The sequence below is a fragment of the Apodemus sylvaticus genome, chromosome X (assembly GCF_947179515.1).
Source record: "Apodemus sylvaticus chromosome X, mApoSyl1.1, whole genome shotgun sequence".
In the NCBI taxonomy this organism is placed as follows: Eukaryota; Metazoa; Chordata; class Mammalia; order Rodentia; family Muridae; genus Apodemus; species Apodemus sylvaticus.
This window is the reverse complement of record NC_067495.1, coordinates 1,112,252-1,133,698: the sequence shown is the minus strand read 5'-3', so window position 1 is coordinate 1,133,698 and position 21,447 is coordinate 1,112,252. Positions and strand designations below refer to the sequence as shown.

At 65.8% G+C, this 21,447-nt stretch overlaps 1 protein-coding gene across 2 annotated transcripts in view; it reads left to right on the top strand.

The window, feature by feature from the left end:
* The window catches only part of Araf (A-Raf proto-oncogene, serine/threonine kinase), a 100,847-nt gene that overhangs the window by 60,740 nt on the left and 18,660 nt on the right, over window positions 1-21,447 (top strand). The window lies entirely within an intron of this gene.

The window sequence follows — 21,447 nt, the reverse complement described above, 5'->3', positions numbered from 1 at the left end:
TGGCAGCAGAGGCAGCAGAGGCAGCAGTAGCAGCCGCGTCAGCAGCGTCAGCAGAGGCAGCAGTGGCAGCAGAGGCTGCAGAGACCACAGTGGCAGCAGAGGCAGCAGTGGCAGCAGAGGCATCAGAAGCAGCAGTGGCAGCAGAGGCAGCAGAGGCAGCAGTGGCAGCAGAGGCAGCAGAGACAGCAGTGGCAGCAAAGGCAGCAGAGGCAGCAGCGGCAGCAGTGGCGGCAGCAGCAGCAGATGCAGCAGTGGCAGCAGAGGCACAGCAGCAGCAGAGGCAGCAGCAGCAGGGGCAGCAGTGGCAGCAAAGGCAGCAGAGGCAGCAGCGGCAGCAGTGGCGGCAGCAGCAGCAGGGGCAGCAGCGGCAGCAGCAGTGGCAGCAGAGGCAGCAGAGGCAGCAGGGGCAGCAGTGCCAGCAGAGGAAGCAGAGGCAGCAGAGGCAGCAGTGGCAGCAGTGGCAGCAGAGGCAGTAGAGGCAGCAGTGGCAGCAGAGGCAGCAGAGGCAGCAGTGGCGGCAGCAGCAGAAGAGGCAGCAGTGGCAGGAGAGGCAGCAGTGGCAGCAGAGGCAGCAGTGGCAGCAGTGGCAGCAGCGTCAGCAGAGGCAGCAGTGGCAGCAGAGGCAGCAGTGGCAGTAGAGGCAGCAGAGGCAGCAGTGGCAGTAGAGGCAGCAGGGGCAGCAGAGGCACCAGAGGCAGCAGTGGCAGCAGTGGTAGCAGAGGCAGCAGAGGCAGCAGTGGCAGCAGAGGCAGCAGAAGCAGCAGCAGAGGCAAAAGTGGCAGCAGAGGCAGCAGTGGCAGCAGAGGCAGCAGTGGCAGCAGAGGCAACAGAGGCAGCAGTCGCAGCAGTGGCAGCAGTGGCAGCAGCGGCAGCAGTGGCAGCAGAGGCAGCAGAGGCAGCAGTGGCAGCAGCGGCAGCAGAGGCAGCAGTGGAAGCAGAGGCAGCAGTGGCAGCAGAGGCAGCAGTGGCAGCAGAGGCAGCAGGTTCAGCAGGGACAGCAGGGGCAGCAGAGGCAGCAGAGGCAGCAGTGGCAGCAGAAGCAGCAGTGGCAGCAGTGGCAGCAGAGGAAGCAGAGGCATCAGTGGCAGCAGAGGCAGCAGTGGCAGCAGTGGTGCCACCAGTGGCAGCAGAGGCAGCAGTGGCAGCAGAGGCAGCAGTGGCAGCAGAGGCAGCAGTGGCAGCAGAGGCAGCAGAGGCAGCAGAGGCAGAAGAGGCAGCAGAGGCAGCAGAGGCAGCAGTGGCAGCAGTGGCAGCAGAGGAAGCAGAGGCAGCAGAGGCAGCAGTGGCAGCAGAGGCAGCAGTGGCAGCAGTGGCAGCAGAGGCAGCAGAGGCAGCAGTAGCAGCAGTGGTAGAAGTGACAGCAGAGGCAGCAGAGGCAGCAGTGGCAGCAGAGGCAGCAGTGACAGCAGAGGCAGCAGAGGCAGCAGAGGCAGCAGTGGCAGCAGAGGCAGCAGTGGCAGCAGAGGCAGCAGTGGCAGAAGAGGCAGCAGTGGCAGCAGTGGCAGCAGAGGAAGCAGAGGCAGCAGCGGCAGCAGTGGCAGCAGAGGCAGCAGTGGCAGCAGAGGCAGCAGAGGCAGCAGTAGCAGCAGTTTCGGCAGGAGCAGCAGAGTCAGCAGTGGCAGCAGAGGCAGCAGTGGCAGCAGTGGCAGCAGAGGAAGCAGAGGCAGCACTGGCAGCAGTGGCAGCAGTGGCAGCAGAGGCAGCAGTGGCAGCAGAGGCAGCAGTGGCAGCAGAGGCAGCAGAGGCAGAAGAGGCAGCAGAGGCAGCAGTGGCAGCAGAGGCAGCAGTGGCAGCAGTGGCAGCAGATAAAGCAGAGGCAGCAGAGGCAGCAGTGGCAGCAGAGGCAGCAGTGGCAGCAGTGGCAGCAGAGGCAGCAGAGGCAGCAGTGGCAGCAGCAGCAGCAGAGGCAGCAGTGGCAGCAGTGGCAGCAGAGGTAGCAGTGACAGCAGAGGCAGCAGAGGCAGCAGTTGCAGCAGTGGTGGCAGCAGCAGCAGAGGCAGCAGTGGCAGCAGTGGCAGCAGAGGTAGCAGTGACAGCAGAAGCAGCAGAGGCAGCAGTTGCAGCAGTGGTGGCAGCAGCAGCAGAGGCAGCAGTGGCAGCAGTGGCAGCAGAGGAAGCAGAGGCATCAGTGGCAGGAGAGGCAGCAGTGGCAGCAGAGGCAGCAGAGGCAGCAGTGGCAGCAGAGGCAGCAGTGGCAGCAGTGGCAGCAGAGGCAGCAGAGGCAGCAGTGGCAGCAGTGGCAGCAGAGGCAGCAGAGGCAGCAGTGGCAGCAGAGGCAGCAGAGGCAGCAGAGGCAGCACAGGCAGCAGTTTCGGCAGCAGCAGCAGAGGCAGCAGTGGCAGCAGAGGCAGCAGTGGCAGCAGTGGCAGCAGAGGAAGCAGAGGCAGCACTGGCAGCAGTGGCAGCATCGGCAGCAGAGGCAGCAGTGGCAGCAGAGGCAGCAGAGGCAGCAGAGGCAGAAGAGGCAGCAGAGGCAGCAGAGGCAGCAGTGGCAGCAGTGGCAGCAGAGGAAGCAGAGGCAGCAGAGGCAGCAGTGGCAGCAGAGGCAGCAGTGGCAGCAGTGGAAGCAGAGGCAGCAGAGGCAGCAGTAGCAGCAGTGGTAGCAGTGACAGCAGAGGCAGCAGAGGCAGCAGTGGCAGCAGAGGCAGCAGTGGCAGCAGAGGCAGCAGAGGCAGCAGAGGCAGCAGTGGCAGCAGAGGCAGCAGTGGCAGCAGAGGCAGCAGTGGCAGAAGAGGCAGCAGTGGCAGCAGTGGCAGCAGAGGAAGCAGAGGCAGCAGCAGCAGCAGTGGCAGCAGAGGCAGCAGTGGCAGCAGAAGCAGCAGAGGCAGCAGTAGCAGCAGTTTCGGCAGCAGCAGCATAGGCAGCAGTGGCAGCAGAGGCAGCAGTAGCAGCAGTGGCAGCAGAGGAAGCAGAGGCAGCACTGGCAGCAGTGGCAGCAGTGGCAGCATAGGCAGCAGTGGCAGCAGAGGCAGCAGTGGCAGCAGAGGCAGCAGAGGCAGAAGAGGCAGCAGAGGCAGCAGTGGCAGCAGAGGCAGCAGTGGCAGCAGTGGCAGCAGAGAAAGCAGAGGCAGCAGTGGCAGCAGAGGGAGCAGTGGCAGCAGTGGCAGCAGAGGCAGCAGAGGCAGCAGTGGCAGCAGCGGCAGCAGAGGCAGCAGTGGCAGCAGTGGCAGCAGAGGTAGCAGTGACAGCAGAGGCAGCAGAGGCAGCAGTTGCAGCAGTGGTGGCAGCAGCAGCAGAGGCAGCAGTGGCAGCAGTGGCAGCAGAGGAAGCAGAGGCATCAGTGGCAGCAGAGGCAGCAGTGGCAGCAGAGGCAGCAGAGGCAGCAGTGGCAGCAGAGGCAACAGTGGCAGCAGTGGCAGCAGAGGCAGCAGTGGCAGCAGTGGCAGCAGTGGCAGCAGAGGCAGCAGTGGCAGCAGAGGCAGCAGTGGCAGCAGAGGCAGCAGTGGCAGCAGAGGCAGCAGAGGCAGCAGTGGCAGCAGAGGCACCAGAGGCAGCAGTGGCAGCAGTGGTAGCACAGGCAGCAGAGGCAGCAGTGGCAGCAGAGGCAGCAGCAGCAGCAGAGGCAGCAGTCGCAGCAGAGGCAGCAGTGGCAGCAGAGGCAGCAGTGGCAGCAGAGGCAGCAGAGGTAGCAGTGGCAGCAGAGGCAGCAGAGGCAGCAGCGGCAGCAGTGGGGGCAGCAGCAGCAGAGGCAGCAGCAGCAGAGGAACCAGAGGCAGCAGTGTCAGCAGTGGCAGCAGAGGCAGCAGAGGCAGCAGTGGCAGCAGTGGCAGCAGCGGCAGCAGAGGCAGCAGTGGCAGCAGATCAGCAGTGGCGGCAGCAGCAGAAGAGGCAGCAGTGGCAGGAGAGGCAGCAGAGGCAGCAGTGGCAGCAGAGGCAGCAGTGGCAGCAGTGGCAACAGCGTCAGCAGAGGCAGCAGTGGCAGCAGAGGCAGCAGTGGCAGTAGAGGAGGCAGAGGCAGCAGTGGCAGTAGAGGCAGCAGTGGCGGCAGCAGCAGAAGAGGCAGCAGTGGCAGGAGAGGCGGCAGAGGCAGCAGTGGCAGCAGAGGCACCAGAGGCAGCAGTGGCAGCAGTGGTAGCAGAGGCAGCACAGGCAGCAGTGGCAGCAGAGGCAGCAGCAGCAGCAGAGGCAGCAGTGGCAGCAGAGGCAGCAGTGGCAGCAGTGGCAGCAGTGGCAGCAGAGGCAGCAGAGGCAGCAGAGGCAGCAGTGGCAGCAGAGGCAGCAGTGGCAGCAGAGGCAACAGAGGCAGCAGTCGCAGCAGTCACAGCAGTGGCAGCAGCAGCAGCAAAGGCAGCAGTGGCAGCAGAGGCAGCAGTGGCAGCAGAGGCAGCAGTGGCATCAGAGGCAGCAGTGGCAGCAGCGTCAGCAGCGTCAGCGGAGGCAGCCGTGGCAGCAGAGGCTGCAGAGACTGCAGTGGCAGCAGAGGCATCAGTGGCAGCAGAGGCATCAGAGGCAGCAGTGGCAGCCGAGGCAGCAGAGGCAGCAGTGGCAGCAGAGACAGCAGTGGAAGCAAAGGCAGCAGAGGCAGCAGCGGCAGCAGTGGCGGCAGCAGCAGCAGCAGAGGCAGCAGCAGAAGGGACAGCAGTGGCAGCAAAGGCAGCAGGGGCAGCAGTGGCAGCAGAGGCAGCAGAGGCAGCAGTGGCAGCAGAGGCAGCAGTGGCGGCAGCAGCAGAAGAGGCAGCAGAGGCAGCAGTGGCAGCAGAGGCAGCAGTGGCAGCAGAGGCAGCAGCGTCAGCAGAGGCAGCAGTGGCAGCAGAGGCAGCAGTGGCAGTAGAGGCAGCAGAGGCAGCAGTGGCAGCAGAGGCAGCAGAGGCAGCAGTGGCAGCAGAGGCACCAGAGGCAGCAGTGGCAGCAGTGGTAGCAGAGGCAGCAGAGGCAGCAGCGGCAGCAGAGGCAGCAGCAGCAGCAGAGGCAGCAGTGGCAGCAGAAGCAGCAGTGGCAGCAGAGGCAGCAGTGGCAGCAGAGGCAACAGAGGCAGCAGTCGCAGCAGTGGCAGCAATGGCAGCAGCAGCAGCAAAGGCAGCAGTGGCAGCAGAGGCAGCAGTGGCAGCAGAGGCAGCAGAGGAAGCAGTGGCAGCAGCGTCAGCAGCGTCAGCAGAGGCAGCAGTGGCAGCAGATGCTGCAGAGACCGCAGAGGCAGCAGAGGCAGCAGTGGCAGCAGAGGCATCAGAAGCAGCAGTGGCAGCAGAGGCAGCAGAGGCAGCAGTGGCAGCAGAGGCAGCAGAGACAGCAGTGGCAGCAAAGGCAGCAGAGGCAGCAGCGGCAGCAGTGGCAGCAGAGGCAGCAGAGGCAGCAGTGGCAGCAGAGGCAGCAGCAGCAGCAGAGGCAGCAGCAGCAGGGGCAGCAGTGGCAGCAGAGGCAGCAGAGGCAGCAGCGGCAGCAGTGGCGGCAGCAGCAGCAGGGGCAGCAGTGGCAGCAGAGGCAGCAGTCGCAGCAGTGGCAGCAATGGCAGCAGCAGCAGCAAAGGCAGCAGTGGCAGCAGAGGCAGCAGTGGCAGCAGAGGCAGCAGAGGCAGCAGTGGCAGCAGCGTCAGCAGCGTCAGCAGAGGCAGCAGTGGCAGCAGAGGCTGCAGAGACCGCAGTGGCAGCAGAGGCAGCAGTGGCAGCAGAGGCAGCAGAGGCAGCAGAGGCAGCAGAGGCAGCAGAGGCAGCAGTGGCAGCAGAGGCAGCAGAGACAGCAGTGGCAGCAAAGGCAGCAGAGGCAGCAGCGGCAGCAGTGGCAGCAGAGGCAGCAGAGGCAGCAGTGGCAGCAGAGGCAGCAGCAGCAGCAGAGGCAGCAGCAGCAGGGGCAGCAGTGGCAACAGAGGCAGCAGAGGCAGCAGAGGCAGCAGCGGCAGCAGTTGCGGCAGCAGCAGCAGGGGCAGCAGTGGCAGCAGAGGCAGCAGAGGCAGCAGTGGCAGCAGCGGCAGCAGCAGTGGCAGCAGAGGCAGCAGAGGCAGCAGGGGCAGCAGTGCCAGCAGAGGAAGCAGAGGCAGCAGAGGCAGCAGTGGCAGCAGTGGCAGCAGAGGCAGTAGAGGCAGCAGTGGCAGCAGAGGCAGCAGTGGCGGCAGCAGCAGAAGAGGCAGCAGTGGCAGGAGAGGCAGCAGTGGCAGCAGAGGCAGCAGTGGCAGCAGTGGCAGCAGCGTCAGCAGAGGCAGCAGTGGCAGCAGAGGCAGCAGTGGCAGTAGAGGCAGCAGAGGCAGCAGTGGCAGTAGAGGCAGCAGGGGCAGCAGAGGCACCAGAGGCAGCAGTGGCAGCACTGGTAGCAGAGGCAGCAGAGGCAGCAGTGGCAGCAGAGGCAGCAGAGGCAGCAGCAGAGGCAGCAGTGGCAGCAGAGGCAGCAGTGGCAGCAGAGGCAGCAGTGGCAGCAGAGGCAACAGAGGCAGCAGTCGCAGCAGTGGCAGCAGTGGCAGCAGCAGCAGCAGAGGCAGCAGTGGCAGCAGAGGCAGCAGAGGCAGCAGAGGCAGCAGTGGCAGCAGCGGCAGCAGAGGCAGCAGTGGAAGCAGAGGCAGCAGTGGCAGCAGAGGCAGCAGTGGCAGCAGAGGCAGCAGGTTCAGCAGGGACAGCAGGGGCAGCAGAGGCAGCAGAGGCACCAGTGGCAGCAGAGGCAGCAGTGGCAGCAGTGGCAGCAGAGGAAGCAGAGGCATCAGTGGCAGCAGAGGCAGCAGTGGCAGCAGTGGCGGCACCAGTGGCAGCAGAGGCAGCAGTGGCAGCAGAGGCAGCAGTGGCAGCAGAGGCACCAGTGGCAGCAGTGGCAGCAGTGGCAGCAGAGGCAGCAGTGCCAGCAGTGGCAGCAGTGGCAGCAGTGGTAGCAGAGGCAGCAGAGGCAGCAGTGGCAGCAGAGGCAGCAGCAGCAGCAGCAGAGGCAGCAGTGGCAGCAGAGGCAGCAGTGGCAGCAGAGGTAGCAGTGGCAGCAGAGGCAGCAGTGGCAGCACAGGCAGCAGTGGCAGCAGAGGCAGCAGAGGCAGCAGAGGCAGCAGTGGCAGCAGCGGCAGCAGCAGTGGCAGCAGAGGCAGCAGAGGCAGCAGAGGCAGGAGTGCCAGTAGAGGAAGCAGAGGCAGCAGTGGCAGCAGTGGCAGCAGCGTCAGCAGAGGCAGCAGTGGCAGCAGAGGCAGCAGTGGCAGTAGAGGCAGCAGAGGCAGCAGTGGCAGTAGAGGCAGCAGGGGCAGCAGAGGCAGCAGGGGCAGCAGTGGCAGCAGAGGCAGCAGAGGCAGCAGCGGCAGCAGAGGCAGCAGTGGCAGCAGAGGCAGCAGAGGCAGCAGTGGCAGCAGAGGCAGCAGTGGCAGCAGAGGCACCAGAGGCAGCAGTGGCAGCAGTGGTAGCAGAGGCAGCAGAGGCAGCAGTGGAAGCAGAGGCAGCAGCATCAGCAGAGGCAGCAGTGGCAGCAGTGGCACCAGTGGCAGCAGAGGCAGCAGTGGCAGCAGAGGCAGCAGAGGCAGCAGTGGCAGCAGAGGCAGCAGCGTCAGCAGAGGCAGCAGTGGCAGCAGAGGCTGCAGAGACAGCAGTGGCAGCAGAGGCAGCAGTGGCAGCAGAGTCATCAGAGGCAGCAGTGGCAGCAGAGGCAGCAGAGGCAGCAGTGGCAGCAGAGGCAGCAGAGACAGCAGTGGCAGCAAAGGCAGCAGAGGCAGCAGCGGCAGCAGTGGCGGCAGCAGCAGCAGAGGCAGCAGTGGCAGCAGAGGCAGCAGCAGTACCAGCAGAGGCAGCAGCAGCAGGGGCAGCAGTGGCAGCAAAGGCAGCAGAGGCAGCAGTGGCAGCAGTGGCGGCAGCAGCAGCAGGGGAAGCAGTGGCAGCAGAGGCAGCAGAGTCAGCAGTGGCAGCAGCGGCAGCAGCAGTGGCAGCAGAGGCAGCAGAGGCAGCAGGGGCAGCAGTGCCAGCAGAGGAAGCAGAGGCAGCAGTGGCAGCAGCGGCAGCAGAGGCAGCAGTGGCAGCAGTGGCAGCAGAGGTAGCAGTGACAGCAGAGACAGCAGAGGCAGCAGTTGCAGCAGTGGTGGCAGCAGCAGCAGAGGCAGCAGTGGCAGCAGTGGCAGCAGTGGCGGCAGCAGCAGCAGAGGCAGCTGTGGCAGCAGAGGCGGCAGAGGCAAAAGCGGCAGCAGAGGCAGCAGTGGCAGCAGTGGCAGCAGTGGCAGCCGAGGCAGCAGTGGCAGCAGAGGCAGCAGTGGCAGCAGTGGCAGCAGAGGCAGCAGTGGCAGCAGAGGCAGCAGTGGCAGCAGAGGCAGCAGAGGCAGCAGTGGCAGCAGAGGCACCAGAGGCAGCAGTAGCAGCAGTGGTAGCACAGGCAGCAGAGGCAGCAGTGGCAGCAGAGGCAGCAGCAGCAGCAGCAGCAGAGGCAGCAGTCGCAGCAGAGGCAGCAGTGGCAGCAGAGGCAGCAGAGGTAGCAGTGGCAGCAGAGGCAGCAGAGGCAGCAGCGGCAGCAGTGGGGGCAGCAGCAGCAGAGGCAGCAGCAGCAGAGGAACTAGAGGCAGCAGTGGCAGCAGTGGCAGCAGAGGCAGCAGAGGCAGCAGTGGCAGCAGCGGCAGCAGAGGCAGCAGTGGCAGCAGAGGCGGCAGTGGCGGCAGCAGCAGAAGAGGCAGCAGTGGCAGGAGATGCAGCAGAGGCAGCAGTGGCAGCAGAGGCAGCAGTGGCAGCCGTGGCAGCAGCGTCAGCAGAGGCAGCAGTGGCAGCAGAGGCAGCAGTGGCAGGAGAGGAGGCAGAGGCATCAGGGGCAGCAGGGGCAGCAGTGCCAGCAGAGGCAGCAGGGGCAGCAGGGGCAGCAGAGGCAAAAGCGGCAGCAGAGACATCAGTGGCAGCAGCGGCAGCAGCAGTGGCAGCAGAGGCAGCAGAGGCAGCAGAGGCAGCAGTGCCAGTAGAGGAAGCAGAGGCAGCAGTGGCAGCAGTGGCAGCAGAGGCAGCAGAGGCAGCAGTGGCAGCAGAGGCAGCAGTGGCGGCAGCAGCAGAAGAGGCAGCAGAGGCAGCAGTGGCAGCAGTGGCAGCAGCGTCAGCAGAGGCAGCAGTGGCAGCAGAGGCAGCAGTGGCAGTAGAGGCAGCAGGGGCAGCAGAGGCAGCAGGGGCAGCAGTGGCAGCAGAGGCAGCAGAGGCAGCAGCGGCAGCAGAGGCAGCAGTGGCAGCAGAGGCAGCAGAGGCAGCAGTGGCAGCAGAGGCAGCAGAGGCAGCAGTGGCAGCAGAGGCACCAGAGGCAGCAGCGGCAGCAGCGTTAGCAGAGTCAGCAGAGGCAGCAGTGGCAGCAGAGGCAGCAGCGGCAGCAGAGGCAGCAGTGGCAGCAGAGGCAGCAGCAGCAGCAGAGGCAGCAGTGGCAGCAGAGGCAGCAGTGGCAGCAGAGGCAGCAGTGGCAGCAGTGGCTGCAGTCGCAGCAGTGGCAGCAATGGCAGCAGCAGCAGCAAAGGCAGCAGTGGCAGCAGAGGCAGCAGTGGCAGCAGAGGCAGCAGAAGCAGCAGTGGCAGCAGCGTCAGCAGCGTCAGCAGAGGCAGCAGTGGCAGCAGAGGCTGCAGAGACCGCAGTGGCAGCAGAGGCAGCAGTGGCAGCAGAGGCATCAGAGGCAGCAGTGGCAGCAGAGGCAGCAGAGGCAGCAGTGGCAGCAGAGACAGCAGTGGCAGCAAAGGCAGCAGAGGCAGCAGCAGCAGCAGTGGTGGCAGCAGCAGCAGAGGCAGCAGTGGCAGCAGAGGCAGCAGCAGCAGCAGCAGGGGCAGCAGCAGCAGGGGCAGCAGTGGCAGCAAAGGCAGCAGAGGCAGCAGCAGAGGCAGCAGCAGCAGGGGCAGCAGTGGCAGCAAAGGCAGCAGAGGCAGCAGCGGCAGCAGTGGCGGCAGCAGCAGCAGAGGCAGCAGTGGCAGCAAAGGCAGCAGAGGCAGCAGCGGCAGCAGTGGCGGCAGCAGCAGCAGAGGCAGCAGTGGCAGCAGAGGCAGCAGCAGCTGAGGCAGCAGCAGCAGGGGCAGCAGTGGCAGCAGAGGCAGTAGCAGCAGCAGCAGAGGCAGCAGCAGCAGGGGCAGCAGTGGCAGCAAAGGCAGCAGAGGCAGCAGCGGCAGCAGTGGCAGCAGAGGCAGCAGAGGCAGCAGTGGCAGCAGCAGCAGCAGCAGAGGCAGCAGAGGCAGCAGGGGCAGCAGTGCCAGCAGAGGAATCAGAGGCAGCAGAGGCAGCAGTGGCAGCAGCGGCAGCAGAGGCAGCAGTGGCAGCAGTGGCAGCAGAGGTAGCAGTGACAGCAGAGGCAGCAGTTGCAGCAGTGGTGGCAGCAGCAGCAGAGTCAGCAGTGGCAGCAGTGGCAGCAGTGGCGGCAGCAGCAGCAGAGGCAGCTGTGGCAGCAGAGGCGGCAGAGGCAAAAGCGGCAGCAGAGGCAGCAGTGGCAGCAGTGGCAGCCGAGGCAGCAGTGGCAGCAGAGGCAGCAGTGGCAGCAGTGGCAGCAGAGGCAGCAGTGGCAGCAGAGGCAGCAGTGGCAGCAGAGGCAGCAGAGGCAGCAGTGGCAGCAGAGGCACCAGAGGCAGCAGTGGCAGCAGTGGTAGCACAGGCAGCAGAGGCAGCAGTGGCAGCAGAGGCAGCAGCAGCAGCAGCAGCAGAGGCAGCAGTCGCAGCAGAGGCAGCAGTGGCAGCAGAGGCAGCAGTGGCAGCAGAGGCAGCAGAGGTAGCAGTGGCAGCAGAGGCAGCAGAGGCAGCAGCGGCAGCAGTGGGGGCAGCAGCAGCAGAGGCAGCAGCAGCAGAGGAAACAGAGGCAGCAGTGGCAGCAGTGGCAGCAGAGGCAGCAGAGGCAGCAGTGGCAGCAGTGGCAGCAGCGGCAGCAGAGGCAGCAGTGGCAGCAGAGGCAGCAGTGGCGGCAGCAGCAAAAGAGGCAGCAGTGGCAGGAGAGGCAGCAGAGGCAGCAGTGGCAGCAGAGGCAGCAGTGGCAGCAGTGGCAGCAGCGTCAGCAGAGGCAGCAGTGGCAGCAGAGGCAGCAGTGGGAGGAGAGGCAGCAGAGGCAGCAGGGCCAGCAGGGGCAGCAGTGCCAGCAGAGGCAGCAGGGGCAGCAGGGGCAGCAGAGGCAAAAGCGGCAGCAGAGACATCAGTGGCAGCAGCGGCAGCAGCAGTGGCAGCACAGGCAGCAGAGGCAGCAGAGGCAGCAGTGCCAGTAGAGGAAGCAGAGGCAGCAGTGGCAGCAGTGGCAGCAGTGGCAGCAGAGGCAGCAGAGGCAGCAGTGGCAGCAGAAGCAGCAATGGCGGCAGCAGCAGAAGAGGCAGCAGAGGCAGCAGTGGCAGCAGAGGCAGCAGTGGCAGCAGTGGCAGCAGCGTCAGCAGAGGCAGCAGTGGCAGCAGAGGCAGCAGTGGCAGTAGAGGCAGCAGAGGCAGCAGTGGCAGTAGAGGCAGCAGGGGCAGCAGAGGCAGCAGGGGCAGCAGTGGCAGCAGAGGCAGCAGAGGCAGCAGCAGCAGCAGAGGCAGCAGTGGCAGCAGAGGCAGCAGAGGCAGCAGTGGCAGCAGAGGCAGCAGAGGCAGCAGTGGCAGCAGAGGCACCAGAGGCAGCAGTGGCAGCAGTGGTAGCAGAGGCAACAGAGGCAGCAGTGGCAGCAGAGGCAGCAGCAGCAGCAGAGGCAGCAGTGGCAGCAGAGGCAGCAGTGGCAGCAGAGGCAGCAGTGGCAGCAGAGGCAGCAGAGGCAGCAGTAGCAGCCGCGTCAGCAGCGTCAGCAGAGGCAGCAGTGGCAGCAGAGGCTGCAGAGACCACAGTGGCAGCAGAGGCAGCAGTGGCAGCAGAGGCATCAGAAGCAGCAGTGGCAGCAGAGGCAGCAGAGGCAGCAGTGGCAGCAGAGGCAGCAGAGACAGCAGTGGCAGCAAAGGCAGCAGAGGCAGCAGCGGCAGCAGTGGCGGCAGCAGCAGCAGATGCAGCAGTGGCAGCAGAGGCACAGCAGCAGCAGAGGCAGCAGCAGCAGGGGCAGCAGTGGCAGCAAAGGCAGCAGAGGCAGCAGCGGCAGCAGTGGCGGCAGCAGCAGCAGGGGCAGCAGCGGCAGCAGCAGTGGCAGCAGAGGCAGCAGAGGCAGCAGGGGCAGCAGTGCCAGCAGAGGAAGCAGAGGCAGCAGAGGCAGCAGTGGCAGCAGTGGCAGCAGAGGCAGTAGAGGCAGCAGTGGCAGCAGAGGCAGCAGTGGCGGCAGCAGCAGAAGAGGCAGCAGTGGCAGGAGAGGCAGCAGTGGCAGCAGAGGCAGCAGTGGCAGCAGTGGCAGCAGCGTCAGCAGAGGCAGCAGTGGCAGCAGAGGCAGCAGTGGCAGTAGAGGCAGCAGAGGCAGCAGTGGCAGTAGAGGCAGCAGGGGCAGCAGAGGCACCAGAGGCAGCAGTGGCAGCAGTGGTAGCAGAGGCAGCAGAGGCAGCAGTGGCAGCAGAGGCAGCAGAAGCAGCAGCAGAGGCAAAAGTGGCAGCAGAGGCAGCAGTGGCAGCAGAGGCAGCAGTGGCAGCAGAGGCAACAGAGGCAGCAGTCGCAGCAGTGGCAGCAGTGGCAGCAGCGGCAGCAGTGGCAGCAGAGGCAGCAGAGGCAGCAGTGGCAGCAGCGGCAGCAGAGGCAGCAGTGGAAGCAGAGGCAGCAGTGGCAGCAGAGGCAGCAGTGGCAGCAGAGGCAGCAGGTTCAGCAGGGACAGCAGGGGCAGCAGAGGCAGCAGAGGCAGCAGTGGCAGCAGAAGCAGCAGTGGCAGCAGTGGCAGCAGAGGAAGCAGAGGCATCAGTGGCAGCAGAGGCAGCAGTGGCAGCAGTGGTGCCACCAGTGGCAGCAGAGGCAGCAGTGGCAGCAGAGGCAGCAGTGGCAGCAGAGGCAGCAGTGGCAGCAGAGGCAGCAGAGGCAGCAGAGGCAGAAGAGGCAGCAGAGGCAGCAGAGGCAGCAGTGGCAGCAGTGGCAGCAGAGGAAGCAGAGGCAGCAGAGGCAGCAGTGGCAGCAGAGGCAGCAGTGGCAGCAGTGGCAGCAGAGGCAGCAGAGGCAGCAGTAGCAGCAGTGGTAGAAGTGACAGCAGAGGCAGCAGAGGCAGCAGTGGCAGCAGAGGCAGCAGTGACAGCAGAGGCAGCAGAGGCAGCAGAGGCAGCAGTGGCAGCAGAGGCAGCAGTGGCAGCAGAGGCAGCAGTGGCAGAAGAGGCAGCAGTGGCAGCAGTGGCAGCAGAGGAAGCAGAGGCAGCAGCGGCAGCAGTGGCAGCAGAGGCAGCAGTGGCAGCAGAGGCAGCAGAGGCAGCAGTAGCAGCAGTTTCGGCAGGAGCAGCAGAGTCAGCAGTGGCAGCAGAGGCAGCAGTGGCAGCAGTGGCAGCAGAGGAAGCAGAGGCAGCACTGGCAGCAGTGGCAGCAGTGGCAGCAGAGGCAGCAGTGGCAGCAGAGGCAGCAGTGGCAGCAGAGGCAGCAGAGGCAGAAGAGGCAGCAGAGGCAGCAGTGGCAGCAGAGGCAGCAGTGGCAGCAGTGGCAGCAGATAAAGCAGAGGCAGCAGAGGCAGCAGTGGCAGCAGAGGCAGCAGTGGCAGCAGTGGCAGCAGAGGCAGCAGAGGCAGCAGTGGCAGCAGCAGCAGCAGAGGCAGCAGTGGCAGCAGTGGCAGCAGAGGTAGCAGTGACAGCAGAGGCAGCAGAGGCAGCAGTTGCAGCAGTGGTGGCAGCAGCAGCAGAGGCAGCAGTGGCAGCAGTGGCAGCAGAGGTAGCAGTGACAGCAGAAGCAGCAGAGGCAGCAGTTGCAGCAGTGGTGGCAGCAGCAGCAGAGGCAGCAGTGGCAGCAGTGGCAGCAGAGGAAGCAGAGGCATCAGTGGCAGGAGAGGCAGCAGTGGCAGCAGAGGCAGCAGAGGCAGCAGTGGCAGCAGAGGCAGCAGTGGCAGCAGTGGCAGCAGAGGCAGCAGAGGCAGCAGTGGCAGCAGTGGCAGCAGAGGCAGCAGAGGCAGCAGTGGCAGCAGAGGCAGCAGAGGCAGCAGAGGCAGCACAGGCAGCAGTTTCGGCAGCAGCAGCAGAGGCAGCAGTGGCAGCAGAGGCAGCAGTGGCAGCAGTGGCAGCAGAGGAAGCAGAGGCAGCACTGGCAGCAGTGGCAGCATCGGCAGCAGAGGCAGCAGTGGCAGCAGAGGCAGCAGTGGCAGCAGAGGCAGCAGAGGCAGCAGAGGCAGAAGAGGCAGCAGAGGCAGCAGAGGCAGCAGTGGCAGCAGTGGCAGCAGAGGAAGCAGAGGCAGCAGAGGCAGCAGTGGCAGCAGAGGCAGCAGTGGCAGCAGTGGAAGCAGAGGCAGCAGAGGCAGCAGTAGCAGCAGTGGTAGCAGTGACAGCAGAGGCAGCAGAGGCAGCAGTGGCAGCAGAGGCAGCAGTGGCAGCAGAGGCAGCAGAGGCAGCAGAGGCAGCAGTGGCAGCAGAGGCAGCAGTGGCAGCAGAGGCAGCAGTGGCAGAAGAGGCAGCAGTGGCAGCAGTGGCAGCAGAGGAAGCAGAGGCAGCAGCAGCAGCAGTGGCAGCAGAGGCAGCAGTGGCAGCAGAAGCAGCAGAGGCAGCAGTAGCAGCAGTTTCGGCAGCAGCAGCATAGGCAGCAGTGGCAGCAGAGGCAGCAGTAGCAGCAGTGGCAGCAGAGGAAGCAGAGGCAGCACTGGCAGCAGTGGCAGCAGTGGCAGCAGAGGCAGCAGTGGCAGCAGAGGCAGCAGAGGCAGCAGTGGCAGCAGCGTCAGCAGCGTCAGCAGAGGCAGCAGTGGCAGCAGAGGCTGCAGAGACAGCAGTGGCAGCAGAGGCAGCAGGGGCAGCAGAGGCATCAGAGGCAGCAGTGGCAGCAGAGGCAGCAGAGGCAGCAGTGGCAGCAGAGGCAGCAGAGACAGCAGTGGCAGCAAAGGCAGCAGAGGCAGCAGCGGCAGCAGTGGCGGCAGCAGCAGCAGAGGCAGCAGTGGCAGCAGAGTCAGCAGTGGCAGCAGAGGCAGCAGTCGCAGCAGAGGCAGCAGCAGCAGCAGAGGCAGCAGTGGCAGCAGTGGCAGCAGAGGCAGCAGTGGCAGCAGAGGCAGCAGAGGCAGCAGTGGCAGCAGCGTCAGCAGCGTCAGCAGAGGCAGCAGTGGCAGCAGAGGCTGCAGAGACAGCAGTGGCAGCAGAGGCAGCAGTGGCAGCAGAGGCATCAGAGGCAGCAGTGGCAGCAGAGGCAGCAGAGGCAGCAGTGGCAGCAGAGGCAGCAGAGACAGCAGTGGCAGCAAAGGCAGCAGAGGCAGCAGCGGCAGCAGTGGCGGCAGCAGCAGCAGAGGCAGCAGTGGCAGCAGAGGCAGCAGCAGCAGCAGCAGAGGCAGCAGCAGCAGGGGCAGCAGTGGCAGCAAAGGCAGCAGAGGCAGCAGCGGCAGCAGTGGCGACAGCAGCAGCAGGGGCAGCAGTGGCAGCAGAGGCAGCAGAGGCAGCAGTGGCAGCAGAGGCAGCAGCAGTGGCAGCAGAGGCAGCAGAGGCAGCAGGGGCAGCAGTGCCAGCAGAGGAAGCAGAGGCAGCAGAGGCAGCAGTGGCAGCAGCAGCAGCAGAGGCAGCAGTGGCAGCAGTGGCAGCAGAGGTAGCAGTGACAGCAGAGGCAGCAGAGGCAGCAGTTGCAGCAGTGGTGGCAGCAGCAGCAGAGGCAGCAGTGGCAGCAGTGGCAGCAGTGGCGGCAGCAGCAGCAGAGGCAGCTGTGGCAGCAGAGGCGGCAGAGGCAAAAGCGGCAGCAGAGGCAGCAGTGGCAGCAGTGGCAGCAGTAGCAGCCGAGGCAGCAGTGGCAGCAGAGGCAGCAGTGGCAGCAGTGGCAGCAGAGGCAGCAGTGGCAGCAGAGGCAGCAGTGGCAGCAGAGGCAGCAGAGGCAGCAGTGGCAGCAGAGGCACCAGAGGCAGCAGTGGCAGCAGTGGTAGCACAGGCAGCAGAGGCAGCAGTGGCAGCAGAGGCAGCAGCAGCAGCAGCAGAGGCAGCAGTCGCAGCAGAGGCAGCAGTGGCAGCAGAGGCAGCAGTGGCAGCAGAGGCAGCAGAGGTAGCAGTGGCAGCAGAGGCAGCAGAGGCAGCAGCGGCAGCAGTGGTGGCAGCAGCAGCAGAGGCAGCAGCAGCAGAGGAACCAGAGGCAGCAGTGGCAGCAGTGGCAGCAAAGGCAGCAGAGGCAGCAGCGGCAGCAGTGGCAGCAGAGGCAGCAGAGGCAGCAGTGGCAGCAGAGGCAGCAGCAGCAGCAGCAGAGGCAGCAGCAGCAGGGGCAGCAGTGGCAGCAGAGGCAGCAGGGGCAGCAGTGGCAGCAGAGGCAGCAGCGGCAGCAGAGGCAGCAGAGGCAGCAGTGGCAGCAGAGGCAGCAGAGGCAGCAGTGGCAGCAGAGGCAGCAGAGGCAGCAGCGACAGCAGAGGCAGCAGTGGAAGCAGAGTCAGCAGTGGCAGCAGAGGCAGCAGTGGCAGTAGAGGCAGCAGGGGCAGCAGAGGCACCAGAGGCAGCAGTGGCAGCACTGGTAGCAGAGGCAGCAGAGGCAGCAGTGGCAGCAGAGGCAGCAGAGGCAGCAGCAGAGGCAGCAGTGGCAGCAGAGGCAGCAGTGGCAGCAGTGGCAGCAGAGGAAGCAGAGGCATCAGTGGCAGCAGATGCAGCAGTGGCAGCAGAGGCAGCAGAGGCAGCAGTGGCAGCAGAGGCAGCAGTGGCAGCAGTGGCAGCAGAGGCAGCAGAGGCAGCAGTGGCAGCAGTGGCAGCAGAGGCAGCAGAGGCAGCAGAGGCAGCAGAGGCAGCAGAGGCAGCAGTGGCAGCAGAGGCAGCAGTGGCAGCAGAGGCAGCAGTGGCAGCAGAGGCAACAGAGGCAGCAATCGCAGCAGTGGCAGCAGTGGCAGCAGCAGCAGCAGCAGAGGCAGCAGTGGCAGCAGAGGCAGCAGAGGCAGCAATCGCAGCAGTGGCAGCAGCAGCAGCAGAGGCAGCAGTGGCAGCAGAGGCAGCAGAGGCAGCAGAGGCAGCAGAGGCAGCAGTGGCAGCAGCGGCAGCAGAGGCAGCAGTGGAAGCAGAGGCAGCAGTGGCAGCAGAGGCAGCAGTGGCAGCAGAGGCAGCAGGTTCAGCAGGGACAGCAGGGGCAGCAGAGGCAGCAGTGGCAGTAGAGGCAGCAGAGGCAGCAGTGGCAGTAGAGGCAGCAGGGGCAGCAGAGGCAGCAGGGGCAGCAGTGGCAGCAGAGGCAGCAGAGGCAGCAGCGGAAGCAGAGGCAGCAGTGGCAGCAGAGGCAGCAGAGGCAGCAGTGGCAGCAGAGGCAGCAGAGGCAGCAGTGGCAGCAGAGGCACCAGAGGCAGCAGTGGCAGCAGTGGTAGCAGAGGCAGCAGAAGCAGCAGTGGCAGCAGAGGCAGCAGCAGCAGCAGAGGCAGCAGTGGCAGCAGTGGCAGCAGTGGCAGCAGAGGCAGCAGTGGCAGCAGAGGCAGCAGAGGCAGCAGTGGCAGCAGCGTCAGCAGCGTCAGCAGAGGCAGCAGTGGCAGCAGAGGCTGCAGAGACAGCAGTGGCAGCAGAGGCAGCAGGGGCAGCAGAGGCATCAGAGGCAGCAGTGGCAGCAGAGGCAGCAGAGGCAGCAGTGGCAGCAGAGGCAGCAGAGACAGCAGTGGCAGCAAAGGCAGCAGAGGCAGCAGCGGCAGCAGTGGCGGCAGCAGCAGCAGAGGCAGCAGTGGCAGCAGAGTCAGCAGTGGCAGCAGAGGCAGCAGTCGCAGCAGAGGCAGCAGCAGCAGCAGAGGCAGCAGTGGCAGCAGTGGCAGCAGAGGCAGCAGTGGCAGCAGAGGCAGCAGAGGCAGCAGTGGCAGCAGAGGCAGCAGCGTCAGCAGAGGCAGCAGTGGCAGCAGAGGCTGCAGAGACAGCAGTGGCAGCAGAGGCAGCAGTGGCAGCAGAGGCATCAGAGGCAGCAGTGGCAGCAGAGGCAGCAGAGGCAGCAGTGGCAGCAGAGGCAGCAGAGACAGCAGTGGCAGCAAAGGCAGCAGAGGCAGCAGCGGCAGCAGTGGTGGCAGCAGCAGCAGAGGCAGCAGTGGCAGCAGAGGCAGCAGCAGCAGCAGCAGAGGCAGCAGCAGCAGGGGCAGCAGTGGCAGCAAAGGCAGCAGAGGCAGCAGCGGCAGCAGTGGCGACAGCAGCAGCAGGGGCAGCAGTGGCAGCAGAGGCAGCAGAGGCAGCAGTGGCAGCAGCGGCAGCAGCAGTGGCAGCAGAGGCAGCAGAGGCAGCAGGGGCAGCAGTGCCAGCAGAGGAAGCAGAGGCAGCAGAGGCAGCAGTGGCAGCAGCAGCAGCAGAGGCAGCAGTGGCAGCAGTGGCAGCAGAGGTAGCAGTGACAGCAGAGGCAGCAGAGGCAGCAGTTGCAGCAGTGGTGGCAGCAGCAGCAGAGGCAGCAGTGGCAGCAGTGGCAGCAGTGGCGGCAGCAGCAGCAGAGGCAGCTGTGGCAGCAGAGGCGGCAGAGGCAAAAGCGGCAGCAGAGGCAGCAGTGGCAGCAGTGGCAGCAGTAGCAGCTGAGGCAGCAGTGGCAGCAGAGGCAGCAGTGGCAGCAGTGGCAGCAGAGGCAGCAGTGGCAGCAGAGGCAGCAGTGGCAGCAGAGGCAGCAGAGGCAGCAGTGGCAGCAGAGGCACCAGAGGCAGCAGTGGCAGCAGTGGTAGCACAGGCAGCAGAGGCAGCAGTGGCAGCAGAGGCAGCAGCAGCAGCAGCAGAGGCAGCAGTCGCAGCAGAGGCAGCAGTGGCAGCAGAGGCAGCAGTGGCAGCAGAGGCAGCAGAGGTAGCAGTGGCAGCAGAGGCAGCAGAGGCAGCAGCGGCAGCAGTGGGGGCAGCAGCAGCAGAGGCAGCAGCAGCAGAGGAACCAGAGGCAGCAGTGGCAGCAGTGGCAGCAGAGGCAGCAGAGGCAGCAGTGGCAGCAGTGGCACCAGCGGCAGCAGAGGCAGCAGTGGCAGCAGAGGCAGCAGTGGCGGCAGCAGCAGAAGAGGCAGCAGTGGCAGGAGAGGCAGCAGAGGCAGCAGTGGCAGCAGAGGCAGCAGTGGCAGCAGTGGCTGCAGCGTCAGCAGAGGCAGCAGTGGCAGCAGAGGCAGCAGTGGCAGGAGAGGCAGCAGAGGCAGCAGGGGCAGCAGGGGCAGCAGTGCCAGCAGAGGCAGCAGGGGCAGCAGGGGCAGCAGAGGCAAAAGCGGCAGCAGAGACATCCGTGGCAGCAGCGGCAGCAGCAGTGGCAGCAGAGGCAGCAGAGGCAACAGAGGCAGCAGTGCCAGTAGAGGAAGCAGAGGCAGCAGTGGTAGCAGTGGCAGCAGAGGCAGCAGAGGCAGCAGTGGCAGCAGAGGCAGCAGTGGCGGCAGCAGCAGAAGAGGCAGCAGAGGCAGCAGTGGCAGCAGAGGCAGCAGTGGCAGCAGAGGCAGCAGCGTCAGCAGAGGCAGCAGTGGCAGCAGAGGCAGCAGTGGCAGTAGAGGCAGCAGAGGCAGCAGTGGCAGTAGAGGCAGCAGGGGCAGCAGAGGCAGCAGGGGCAGCAGTGGCAGCAGAGGCAGCAGCGGCAGCAGAGGCAGCAGTGGCAGCAGAGGCAGCAGAGGCAGCAGTGGCAGCAGAGGCAGCAGAGGCAGCAGTGGCAGCAGAGGCACCAGAGGCAGCAGTGGCAGCAGTGGTAGCAGAGGCAGCAGAGGCAGCAGCGGCAGCAGAGGCAGCAGCAGCAGCAGAGGCAGCAGTGGCAGCAGAGGCAGCAGTGGCAGCAGAGGCAGCAGTGGCAGCAGAGGCAACAGAGGCAGCAGTCGCAGCAGTGGCAGCAATGGCAGCAGCAGCAGCAAAGGCAGCAGTGGCAGCAGAGGCAGCAGTGGCAGCAGAGGCAGCAGAGGCAGCAGTGGCAGCAGCGTCAGCAGCGTCAGCAGAGGCAGCAGTGGCAGCAGATGCTGCAGAGACCGCAGTGGCAGCAGAGGCAGCAGTGGCAGCAGAGGCATCAGAAGCAGCAGTGGCAGCAGAGGCAGCAGTCGCAGCAGTGGCAGCAATGGCAGCAGCAGCAGCAAAGGCAGCAGTGGCAGCAGAGGCAGCAGTGGCAGCAGAGGCAGCAGAGGCAGCAGTGGCAGCAGCGTCAGCAGCGTCAGCAGAGGCAGCAGTGGCAGCAGAGGCTGCAGAGACCGCAGTGGCAGCAGAGGCAGCAGTGGCAGCAGAGGCAGCAGTGGCAGAAGAGGCAGCAGAGGCAGCAGTGGCAGCAGAGGCAGCAGAGACAGCAGTGGCAGCAAAGGCAGCAGAGGCAGCAGCGGCAGCAGTGGCAGCAGAGGCAGCAGAGGCAGCAGTGGCAGCAGAGGCAGCAGCAGCAGCAGCAGAGGCAGCAGCAGCAGGGGCAGCAGTGGCAGCAGAGGCAGCAGAGGCAGCAGCGGCAGCAGTGGCGGCAGCAGCAGCAGGGGCAGCAGTGGCAGCAGAGGCAGCAGAGGCAGCAGTGGCAGCAGCGGCAGCAGCAGTGGCAGCAGAGGCAGCAGAGGCAGCAGGGGCAGCAGTGCCAGCAGAGGAAGCAGAGGCAGCAGAGGCAGCAGTGGCAGCAGTGGCAGCAGAGGCAGTAGAGGCAGCAGTGGCAGCAGAGGCAGCAGTGTCGGCAGCAGCAGAAGAGGCAGCAGTGGCAGGAGAGGCAGCAGTGGCAGCAGAGGCAGCAGTGGCAGCAGTGGCAGCAGCGTCAGCAGAGGCAGCAGTGGCAGCAGAGGCAGCAGTGGCAGTAGAGGCAGCAGAGGCAGCAGTGGCAGTAGAGGCAGCAGGGGCAGCAGAGGCACCAGAGGCAGCAGTGGCAGCACTGGTAGCAGAGGCAGCAGAGGCAGCAGTGGCAGCAGAGGCAGCAGAGGCAGCAGCAGAGGCAGCAGTGGCAGCAGAGGCAGCAGTGGCAGCAGAGGCAGCAGTGGCAGCAGAGGCAACAGAGGCAGCAGTCGCAGCAGTGGCAGCAGTGGCAGCAGCAGCAGCAGAGGCAGCAGTGGCAGCAGAGGCAGCAGAGGCAGCAGAGGCATCAGAGGCAGCAGTGGCAGCAGCGGCAGCAGAGGCAGCAGTGGAAGCAGAGGCAGCAGTGGCAGCAGAGGCAGCAGTGGCAGCAGAGGCAGCAGGTTCAGCAGGGACAGCAGGGGCAGCAGAGGCAGCAGAGGCAGCAGTGGCAGCAGAGGCAGCAGTGGCAGCAGTGGCAGCAGAGGAAGCAGAGGCATCAGTGGCAGCAGAGGCAGCAGTGGCAGCAGTGGTGGCACCAGTGGCAGCAGAGGCAGCAGTGGCAGCAGAGGCAGCAGTGGCAGCAGAGGCACCAGTGGCAGCAGTGGCAGCAGTGGCAGCAGAGGCAGCAGTGCCAGCAGTGGCAGCAGTGGCAGCAGTGGTAGCAGAGGCAGCAGAGGCAGCAGTGGCAGCAGAGGCAGCAGCAGCAGCAGCAGAGGCAGCAGTGGCAGCAGAGGCAGCAGTGGCAGCAGAGGTAGCAGTGGCAGCAGAGGCAGCAGAGGCAGCAGTGGCAGCACAGGCAGCTGTGGCAGCAGAGGCAGCAGAGGCAGCAGAGGCAGCAGTGGCAGCAGCGACAGCAGAGGCAGCAGTGGAAGCAGAGTCAGCAGTGGCAGCAGAGGCAGCAGTGGCAGTAGAGGCAGCAGGGGCAGCAGAGGCACCAGAGGCAGCAGTGGCAGCACTGGTAGCAGAGGCAGCAGAGGCAGCAG